An 11456-nucleotide genomic window follows, 5' to 3' on the forward strand; every position below is an offset into this window, starting at 1 on the left:
GGTGTTATCGTGCTGCCTCTGAGATTCCGGTTATTCTCGAGCAATTAGTCGGGGCCACCAGTGGTCCCAGAGAGACCTGACCATGGGGAGGGAGAGACACTCTCAGCAACAGAGGCTGAACTTTCCCTCCCCGATGGCTTTAGGCCTGAAGCTAGGGGCAGAGCTTAGTCTTCTTCATCTTCACCTTCCCTTCCCCCTCATCTCTCCACTGGGGCTCTCCTAGCATCATGGCAGACTCTTAGTGGAAACAATACAGATCTGAGTGTAGAGGACCTGGGTTCTAATTCCGCCTCTGCCACTTGCCTTTGTGACCTTGGGCAAATTACCCAACTTCTGTGGGCCTCACTTTCCTCAACTGTAAAATGGGGATGAAATATCTGTTCACCCTTCTACCTAGACTGTGAGCCTCAAGTGGGACAGAGACTGCACTCGACCTGATTGTCTCCAACCTCCCACAGTGTTAAGTACAGTGCTTGGCACACAGTAAGTGCATTAGAAATACCACAATTACTGTTATTATGGGGCTCTCTTTGCAGGCTGAACTCTGGATAAAATGTGCTGGGCTGGTAGGGAAAGAGGAAGGAGCTGCATGTTCTTTGTTCTTGGGAAACTGACAGGTAAAAGAGAGTCAGGACAGTGTGAGTGCACAGAGCCAAGCTAACACAGAACATAAACTAGGGGTATAAACTTGTGTATACACAGTTGAAATGTCTCCCCACACATTGCAGAAGAGCTAGAGGGCAGCCAGGTTGCTGGAGTGTTGAGTCAAGAAGGGATCATCTAGGAAAGCTTCTTGGAGGAGGTGGGTCTTAAATCATTTTGAAGGAGTGAACAGTTAAGAGAAGCAGTTTGTTCTAGTAGACAGAGCACAGGCCTGGAAATCAGGAGACCTCGTTCTAATTCTAGCTCTGATAACAGTAATCACATTGATATTTGCTAAGCACTTGCTGTGTGCCAATAACTGAACAAAGCATTGGGGTAGATACAAGATATTCAGGTTGGGCACAATCCCTGTCCCACATGGTACTCAAATTTTAGGTGGGAGGGAGAACAGATTTTGATTCCCCAGTTTACAAATCAGGAAATTGAGGCGTAGAGAAGTTAAGTGACTTGCCCAAAGTCACACGGGTTTGGAATGCTAGGAGAATTTAGACTGAACTGACTGCAGTGGCTTCTTGATCGAGGGATGCTCATTCATTCATTCAATCATATTTATTGAGCGCTTACTGTGTGCAGAACACTGTACTAAGTACTTGGGAACTACAAGTTGGCAACACATAGAGACGGTCCCTACCCAACAACGGGCTCACAGTCTAGAAGGGGGAGACAGACAACAAAACAAAACATATTAACAAAATAAAATAAATAGAATAGTAAATATGTACAAGTAAAATAAATAGAGTAATAAATCTGTACAAACATATATACAGGTGGTGTGGGGAGGGGAAGGAGGTAGGGTGGGGGGGATGGGGAGGTGGAGAGGAAGGAGGGGGAAAATGATGGCATTTACTAAGTGCTTACTATGTGCAAAGCACTAGTTCTAAGCACTGGGGGGGTACAAGGTAAGCAGGTTGTTCCACAGGGGGCTCACAGACATCATCCCTGTGAGCCCACTGTTGGGTAGGGACTGTCTCTATATGTTGCCAACTTGTACTTCCCAAGCGCTTAGTACAGTGCTCTGCACACAGTAAACACTCAATAAATACGATTGATTGATCATCCCTATTTTACAGATGAGGGAACTGAGGCCCAGAGGCGTGAAGTGACTTGGCCGAAGTCACACAGCTGACAATAGGGGGAGCTGGGATTTGAACCCATGACCTCTGACTCCAAAGCCCAGGCTCTTGCCACTGAGCCACGCTGCTTCTCCTGTGAGATGTGAGACTGTATTTAAAGGGCCTGGGTGTCAGTCCCATCTCCAAGTTAAGGGTATTCAGATAATTCTAAAATAGGGAAATAATAATGATAATCCATGACAATGATGATGATGATTACTGTGGTGTTTGTTAACTGCTTACTGCACCGAGCACTGTAATAAAATCAGCAGATTGGAGGCAATTGCTGTCCCTCCTGGGGCTCACAGGATAAGATGGAAGGCGAACAGAGGTTTTATGCTCATTTAACAAATGACTGTACTCTCCCAAGCACTTAGTACAGTGTTCTGCACCGAGCAAGCACTGAGTAAATAGCATTAGTTGATTGATTGATGTGGGGAGCGGGTTTGAAATTCTAGAGTTAGTTTCATTTGGGTGGCTAATCTTTCACGGGATGGCTAATCTTTCACAGGCTCCCTTCTTCGGGACAGTCCTCTGGAGGAGGAAGGCTGAGCAGACAGACTTCAACAAGGGAGGAATAAGGCCAAGTTGTGAGGAGAAGCTGTTATGTTGGATGGTAGTCCGGCCCCAAGGAATCATGGGGGGAATGAAATGATCCTTCTGGATTTGGGGAGTTGCAGGAAAGAGATTGACACCTCTCCAGAGTCTTCTATATTTTCTCCTATAGGTTTTACACAGGACCCAATAATAATAATAATAGTAATACTGGTATTTGTTAAGCGCTTACTGTGTGTCAGGCCCTGCTTTAATCGCTGGGGTGGATACAAGCAATTCAGATTGGATACATTCCCTATTCCACATGGGGCTCACCCTCTTAATCCCCATTTTGCAGATGAGGTAACTGAGGTACAGAGAAGTTAAATGACTTTCCCAAGGTCACACAGCAGAGAAGTGGAGGAGCAGGGATTAGAACCCAGATCCTCTTGGCTCCCAGGCCCATGCTCTATCCAGTAGGCCATGCTACTTCTCATTAGCCACTAATTGTCCAAGCAGGTCCATGAACCCACAAGAGAGTTAAACCGAGACTTCTCCCAGAGGTTCCAAATCTTCCACTGCTTAAGGGGGTAGGGCCAGCTTCAGGCATAAAATGTTTTTTGTAAAATGCCCTTTGTGCCAAGAGAGCACCACTGGGACACAGTAAAGGAGGCGATTATGGGGGAATGGAATATCTCCACCATCCTTTCTCCCTTTACTTCCGGGTCTTCCGACCAAGGGGTCAAAGTGGGGTTGAGGCGATCCATCAGGACTTGGAGAAGTGGTCACACATCCTCCTCAGTGGGTAAAGTACTGGGGGATAGGAAGGATAGGGGGAATGGGGTTCTCCTCCCCAGCTGCAGGGGATTCTTTGACCAATGAATGAGTCTTCTGAATCCACAACCTAGGTCCTAATCCTTCACTTTGAGGGCCAGGAGCTAAGGGAGTTTGGAAGGCAGGCTTCAAGGAAAGTCATCCTCTGGGGTCTTTTCAGCCCTGATTAAAAACTCACAAGCTTTGTCAGAAGTATGGGACAAATTATCGTGGGAATCCAGCTAAAACTCAGTATATAGGTAATCTGTCAGTGGTAATTATTGAGCACTTACTGTGTACACAGCACTGCGGTAAGCACTTGAGAGAGAATGATAGAGATGGCAGACAAGATCCCTGCCATTGGGGAGCCTACAGTTTAGTGGGGGAGACAGATATTAAAAAATTACAGATAGGGGAAGAAACAGAGTATAAGGGGATGTACATAAGTACACTGATTGATTGATACATGCTGCAGGGGGTGGAGATGGGGTGAGTATCAAAGTGCAACACTTTAGCCCCCATAGAGTTGGCATCTGTGGTCCACAGGGTCCTGTATTAAGTGCAAGGGAGCCATGTTAGAGATTAAATCCATGCCCTCAGGCCTTTCACAAAAGGAGATCAGACAGACAGGTCAAGATCAGTACCAAAATTACGAGAGCGAATCGAGGGGAAGTATTGAGTCTTTGATCAGAATGGCAGGTGGGGGATGTGCAGGAGTAAGTGAGGAAGACTTCCTGAAGGAGGAGGCCTCAAATGTGAGGTAAATAGGGTGAGGGAGGGTGAGGGAGGGTGAGGGAGTGATTGGGGCTGACAGGAGCTGGAAGGTTGTCTCATGCCTTGGAAGAAGAAGAGTTGAGTTCAGGAGAATGGGCACGAGTGGCTGGGAGAAGCTGAGTCTGGCTTTGCATAGGAGGCTGAGGATGGAGCAGGAATGTCTCTCTGAGATAACTACATGTCCCTGGGAAATTATCATTATTATTATTATTTGTAGTAGTTTATTTGTTAGGGGCTTACTATAAGCCAAGCATTGTACTAAATTCTGAGGTAGATACAAGATAATCAGACCAGGCCCAGTCTCTGTTTCCCACTGGGCTCACAGTCTCAGTGGGAGGGAGAACAGGTGTTGAACCCCCATTTTACAGTTCAGAAAACTGAGGCACAGAGAAGTTAAATGACTTGCCCAAGGATACATAGCTCTCAGATGCTAACAGTACTTAGAACTGGGGGCAGTCACATGAACACAAGAGTGTTCGTGTGAGTCTTTGTGTGTGCAATTGTTTGTGAACTTGAATCTGACAATGCACATGTATTCATCTATGGGTAAGTGTACTTGATTTGTGTCTATCTGGGTATTCATGTATATGAGTTTGAGTGTGTCTCTTTGGGTTGTTGTTGTGTACTCGGCCCTGGTTGAGGAGGATCTGAAGAAGTGTTCAATGAAGAGTGGCTTGGTAGATATATAACGAAGAAAAGGACGTAGAAGGGGGTAGAAGAGAAGGGTCTTCTAAAAATCTAAATATTATAAACAATTTAAACAGAGAAAAGATGAAAGGGGAGGGAGCTGATGTGTGTCTAGAGAGCAGCAGGTGGAGAGCTGACCATCACAGCCTCCAACTTTCTGAAGGGGATGGAGCAGTATCAATGAAGGGGATGCATCAGTATCAGTGAATCGATTAATGAGTGCTTACTATGTGCCAAGCACTGTGCTAGGGGCTTGGGAGAGTAAAATACAACAGAGGTGGGAGATATGCTCCCTTCCTACAAGGAGCTAACAGTCTAGAGGGGGAGTCAGGCACTACAATAATTTACAGATAAGGGAAATAGGAAAGTATAACGGTATGTACATGAGTGTTGTGGGGATGGGGTGTAATAAATATCAAAAGCTCAAGAGATTGTTCACTCTCTAGAGTGAACAATAAGTCTGCAGTCTGAATGCTCACACGGAAATGAGCCTGGACTGCAGTGGATGAGATGAAAATCAGACTTAAATTAACGATGGCATTTGTTAAGTGCTTACTATGTGCAAAGCACTGTTCTAAGTGCTGGGGGGGATACAAGGTGATCAGGTTGTCCCACGTGGGGCTCACAGTCTTAATCCTCATTTTACAGATGAGGTAACTGAGGCTCAGAGAAGTTAAGTGACTTGCCCAAGGTCACACAGCAGACATGTGGCAGAGCCGGGACTAGAACCCATGACCTCTGACTCCCAAGTCCATGCTCTTTCCACTGAGCCACACTGCATCTCTTAAAGAAGAGATGTGTGACTTGTGGTGATGTGGCATTAGAAAAGGCAGCAGAAAGAACTCTATATTCTTCTTTTTGGAAGATATTCAAGACTAGAATACACCCTGATGTCAGGAAGATAGATGAGGAAGTAGAGAACTGCACCAGACGCTGCATACTTTATGTACTATAACACAGCAAAGAACAATCCTTTTGTGTGCCCATTATGGCTGGGATTATGGGTTCCTGAATTGGCCTTTTCAGCATCAAAGAGACCTTCATAGGGGGACTTAGCCATCCGTGGCATTTTCTTTGAATAAGAAGGCTAACAATATAGGTAGAACCCGATACGGCTGGTACCACTTAGAGCTAGACATGAGTGGGAGATGAGAATAAAGCCCGAGAGTGATAGATTGTCTGATTTGGCTTTATCCCCAGACAACCAAAGACCTGAAAACTAAAGTCCAAGGACAACCAAAGTTCCGTTAAGGAACTGAAGATCCTCATGCCACTTCCAACCATCACATCAGTCTCTCCTGAGAGTTCAGATTTTTCAAGTCACAACCCTCAGAATCAACACTCCACCTCTGCTACTACGAGTCCTGGTTTGCAAATTCCCTCTCTTGCTCAGGACACCCACAGAAGTGAAGAACAGGGGCAAATCTGACTGATGCTCATCTGCGCGGTGGCATATCCTCTGGAAGTCACCTAGTAATAATTGTGATGTTTTAGTGTTTACTATGTGCCAAGCTTACTATGCATATCTGAACGGTGGCATATTCTCTGGAAGTTACCTAGTAATAATTGTGTTGTTAAATGATTATTATATGCCAAGCTTACTCTGTATTGGCGCTGGGGTAGATACAACATCAACAGGATGGAGGCAGTCCCGGTTCCATGTGGGGCTTAGAGCTGGGTCGAGTGTTCAATCTTGGATGGGTTTTCTGTCCCAAATATCCTGAGCAGAATGGAGCTAAGCGAAGCCAACCAGAGCTCTGGGGGTGACTTTATCCTGCTGGGTTTCTCTGATCATCCAGGGTTGGAGAAGGTTCTCTTTGTAGTCATCTCTCTTTTCTACTTCTTGACTTTAATGGGCAACACAGCCATCATTCTGGTGTCCTACCTGGACTCCCAGCTCCATACGCCCATGTACTTCTTCCTCTCTAATCTCTCTTTCCTGGATCTCTGCTTCACTACCACCACAATCCCCCAACTGCTGGTCAACCTGTGGGGACCAGGGAAAAGCATCAGTTACAAAGGGTACTTTGCCCAGCTCTACATTGCACTGACTTTGGGCTCCACCGAATGCATCCTGTTGGCCGTCATGTCGTACGACCGCTATGTTTCTGTCTGCCAGCCCCTGCGGCATGCTGTGCTCATGCTGCCATGTCTCTATAGGCAGCTGGCCGCTCTGACATGAGTGAGTGTCTTCGCCAACTCCATAGTGGGTACGGCGGTCACCCTCAGGATGCCCCTGTGTGGGAGACGCAGGCTGGACCACTTCCAGTGTGAAGTCCCGGCCTTCATTGGGATCGCCTGCGGGGACACTGACCCCAGCGAGGATGAGATGTTTGCAGCAAGTGTGATCGTTCTGCTGGCACCTGTCTCCCTCATCGTCACCTCCTATGGGCACATCGCCCGGGTGGTGCTGAGGCTCCAGTCGGCCGCCGGGCGGGTCAAGGCATTCCGGACCGGCTCCTCCCACCTCATGTTGGTGGTAATCTTCTTTGGAACCACCACCTTCATGTACCTCCAGCCAGTTAAGAGCAACTCTAAGGACCGAGCAGGTTCATCTCCCTCTTCTACATCGTTGTCACCCCCTTCCTCAGCCCTCTCATCTACACCCTGAGAAACAGAGAGGTCAAGGATGCAGTGAGAAGGCTGGGGAGAAGATGAAGCCAGGGAGGCGGATGGTCTTGGTTGCTCCTGTGACACCTAATAAAAATAATAAGAAGAATAATGATTATTCTTACTATTATGGTACTTGTAAGGCACTTATTTTGTGCCAAACACCATACTAAGCTCTGGGGTAGATAATCAGGTGGCTGCTGTCCCTGTCCCACATGAGGCTCACAGTCTAAATAGGCAGGATTAGGATTTAATCCCCATTATATGAATGTGGAAACCAAGACACAGATAAGTGACTTTCCGAAGGTCATGCCCAACAGACAAGTGGCAGATCAGCATGGGGACTGATTGAACTGTCAGTGGGTGGAAGATGATGGCAGTGACTGTTGTGACTGCTGGACTCTGGACAGCCTTGCTTGAGTGAAAATGTAATATTTGGATCTTAGTGGGGCACACAGAAACCAGGAGAAAAACAGCATCATTCTCCGTCCCCATCCCCAGCCCTGCCACATTATTTCCTCCTGGCTGGTATGGAGAGCAGTTTTGGTTCTGGTCCCACAGCCCTCGACAACTGTCAGCAAGCCCCAGTCATAAACCTAAGGCCATCCAGCCAAGAGAACCCAGGTCCCCTGACTCCCAGTCCTATCTTCTCTCCACTAGGCTTTGTTAATAACAATAATAATAATTATGGTATTTGTTAAGCACTTACTATGTTCCAAGCACTGTTCTTAGCACTGGAGTAGATACAAGGTAATCTGGTTGTCTCACGTGGGCTCACAGTCCTAATCCCCATTTTACTGATGAGGCAACAGAGTCACAGAGAAGTTAAATTAGTTGCCCAAGGTCACACAGCAGACAAGTGGCGGAGCTGGGATTAGAACCCACGTCCTCTCACTCCCAAGCCCGTGCTCTTTCCACTAAGCCAGGCTGCTTCTCATGCAGCTTTGTTGGATAGAGACTGAATCAGATTGGATTATCTTACTTTATACAGTGCTTTGGTGCATAGTCAGCGCTTCATATAAATGCCCTGATGCCCCAAGAGAGGATGGTAGTGACATGGATAATGATGGTGGAATCTGTGGTGAAATAAGGGAAACTGAGGCAAGGCCAGGGAAATAGTGGTAGGAAAGAGTCAGCCCAGGACAAGCAGGAGAGGAGCGTCAAGTAGGATAGCTATGTTAGCTAGCTTGTCATGGTATTTATTAAGTACTTCCTATATGCCTATACATATTTTGTATCTACCTTATGCCACATGATGTGGAAGACAAAAAAAAAATAAGATCAGACACAGTCTCCAGACCTCATATGGGGCTTGTAATCGAAGAGGTAGGGAGAGCAAAGATATACTCCCCAATTTACAGATGGGGAAACTGAGGTCCAGTTTTCCTGGGTTCTAACCTAGGCTCTTTCAGTTGCTTGGTGTGTGACCTGGGCAAGTCAGTTAAATTCTTAAGGATGTCTGAAACTCTTTAGCCCTAATAGGGTCTTGTAGAGCCCAGCACCTATAGTCCCTTGCTCCCTTCGTTTCACACAATCTCATTTTAATTGCAACCACTGACACTTACCTCAAAGTTCTGGGTCTTTTACTATTATTGTAGTCTACTGATTAGTTAGGACAGTGCTCTGCATACAGTAAGCAGTCAGTAATATTGAATGAATGAAAAGGAGAGGTACAACAATTAGAGAGTTGCAATGGACTAATAAATGGAAGCTGTGGAATCCCCATCTTCGATGGACCTTAGAACTAGATGAAATAGGGATATTCTTCCCTAGCAATCTTTTTTATTGGTATTTAAGTGCTTACTAAGTGCAAGAACTGGGGTAGATACAATATAATCGGGTTGGGCAAAGTCCCTGTTCCACATAGAATCACAGTCTGAACTGGACAGGTGAGGATTTAATCTTCATTTTACAGATGAGGCAACTAAGGTACAGAGAATTTAAGTGTCTTGCCCAAGGTTATACTGCATGCAAATGGCAGAGCTGTGATTAGAGCCCGAGTCCTCTGACTCTGAGGCCTGTACTTTTTCCACTAGGTCACACTGTTTCCCTATAGTGGTGGCAAGGGAGTGAAAGAGCCAGAAGCAGGAGAGGGCCTGCTCTATCTCTTGTTGTACTCTTCCAAACCTTTAGTATTGTGCTCTGAGCACGTAGATGCTCAATAAATTCTATGGGATGATTGAATGAGTACTCGTATTTTGAGGGTTTGGGGCCCCTTTAAAAAAAAAATCTCCGAGGGTAGACCAACAACAACACACCACTATTAAGAAAGGAGTGACTCTTTATGAGCAAAAGCATCCTACGGAATGAGAGAAAAAGTGATAAAAAGAGACAATGGCACCAAGCACCGCAAACATTAAGCAGGACAACACAAGGGACAGATATTTTGGGTAAGAATGTGGCTGGAATTCTGGGTCCCTCACTGACCTTTTCTGCTACACATTTCATCATTAGTGGTGTCTTTAAATGTGAAGGCTGACTCTATAATATATATATATATATATATATATATATATATATATGCTACATAATACATATTCATTCATTCATTCAATCGCATTTATTTAGCGGTTACTGTGTGCAGAGGACTGTACTAAGCGCTTGGGAAATACAAGTTGGCAACATATAATATGTATATATATACACACACACAACTGTATGTCACGTCTTTACAGTCTGGGGCTAATGCTTTGTGTTCTTGAATCAGTATACTATTTTGCCTCTGGCCAAAGCTCTTGGGATTTTTCCCAAGGCTCTTTAGGGTTTGTCACTGAAGACAGCAGCAAGACTCATGGGCTCTTGCCCATCTGATGGTGAGGGGGAGAGAGAGGGAAAAATCATCTCTAGAGGGACTAATCATTATTGATTCTCCTCCAGTTCCCAGATATTTCCCTCTGGACACTAGGGTTAATTAGACTTGAAAAGTTAATGAATCATGCCTCTTGCCAAAACTGCAGCATTTATGGTCTCCATAAAATTATTCACACATCCTGGCTTTGCACTTTAGGCTTGGGTTCAGTGCAGTGGTTTAATAATCACAGATCACTTCACTGGTATCTCAGGATTTTTTTGTCATTGCCCTCAGCCAGGTTTGTACAACTCTGCTCTGAGAAGGTGAGCTGGTTCACTTCTGACCTTGGACTTTTCAGTTCCCCTTCCATAAATGGAATGGAGGTAAGTTGGATTTATTCATTCAATCATATTCATTGAGCATTTACTGCGTGCAGAGCACTGTACTAAGCACTTGGGAGAGTATAGTACAACAATAAACAGATATATTCATTGCCCACAGTGAGTTTACAGTCTGGGGGGCGGGGGGAGGCAGATATCGATACAAATAAATAAAATTACAGTTACATACATAAGTGCTGGGGGGCTGGGAGGGGGGAAGAGCAAAGGGAGCAACTCAGGGTGACACAGAAGGGAGTGGGAGATGAGGAAAGGTGGGGATTAGTCTGGGAAGGCCTCTTGGAGGAGATGGGCCTTCAATAAGGCTTTGAAGTGGGGGAGAATAACTGTCTGTCAGAATAGAGGACAGAGGGTATTCCAGGCCAGAGGTAGGACGTGGGCTGGGGGTTGGCAGCGACAGCAGTGAGATTGAGACACAGTGAGAAGGTTAGCACTAATTGGATCTGAATCCAGCATAGAGAACCACTCAGACAAGACATCAAGGGATTTCCATCTCTCTGAGCTGAATTGATATCTCTAGCTTAGTCTCATCTTTTCCTCAAAATTCTCAATTCTTTTTATTTCCCCTATATTTCCAGGAACTAGGAATAATTGAATGTCGAATACACTTGGCATGATACAGGGGATTTTAAGGGTTGATAAAATGATCCAGATAATATCTTTCTCATTCACCTGGGCAAAGGAACCAAGGACATTGCCAATAACTTTTTAGACTACTCTAGATTGACCAGGGTCACTAATACTTTATCATTACATTAGGAATACGAATGGAAGTCCATTGGGTGAAAGATAAAGGCATTAGGAATGTTCAATCCAGAGGCAGCGATAGATGGTCTGAATATTGTCTTGGTATCAGTCTTCAGGCTTACAGTGGGCTTATCCACACCTCTTATCCATATCCCAAGTGCTTAGTACAGTGTTCTGCACACAGTGAGTGCTCAACAAATACCATCATTTGATTAATGATGGTATTACTGCATCAGCCTCCTGATTACTGCATCAGCCTCCTCTCCGATCTCCCATCCTCCTGTCTCTCCCCACTTCAATCCATACTTCACACCGCTGCCCAGATCG

General features: G+C 45.5%; 1 pseudogene; it reads left to right on the top strand.

Moving 5' to 3' along the window:
• Positions 1 to 6312: 6312 nt before the first annotated feature.
• LOC119923260 lies at positions 6313 to 7241 on the top strand (annotated as a pseudogene).
• The last annotated feature ends 4215 nt before the right edge of the window (positions 7242 to 11456 follow it).

Source organism: Tachyglossus aculeatus, unplaced genomic scaffold (genome assembly GCF_015852505.1).
Source record: "Tachyglossus aculeatus isolate mTacAcu1 unplaced genomic scaffold, mTacAcu1.pri scaffold_164_arrow_ctg1, whole genome shotgun sequence".
NCBI classification, from domain to species: Eukaryota; Metazoa; Chordata; class Mammalia; order Monotremata; family Tachyglossidae; genus Tachyglossus; species Tachyglossus aculeatus.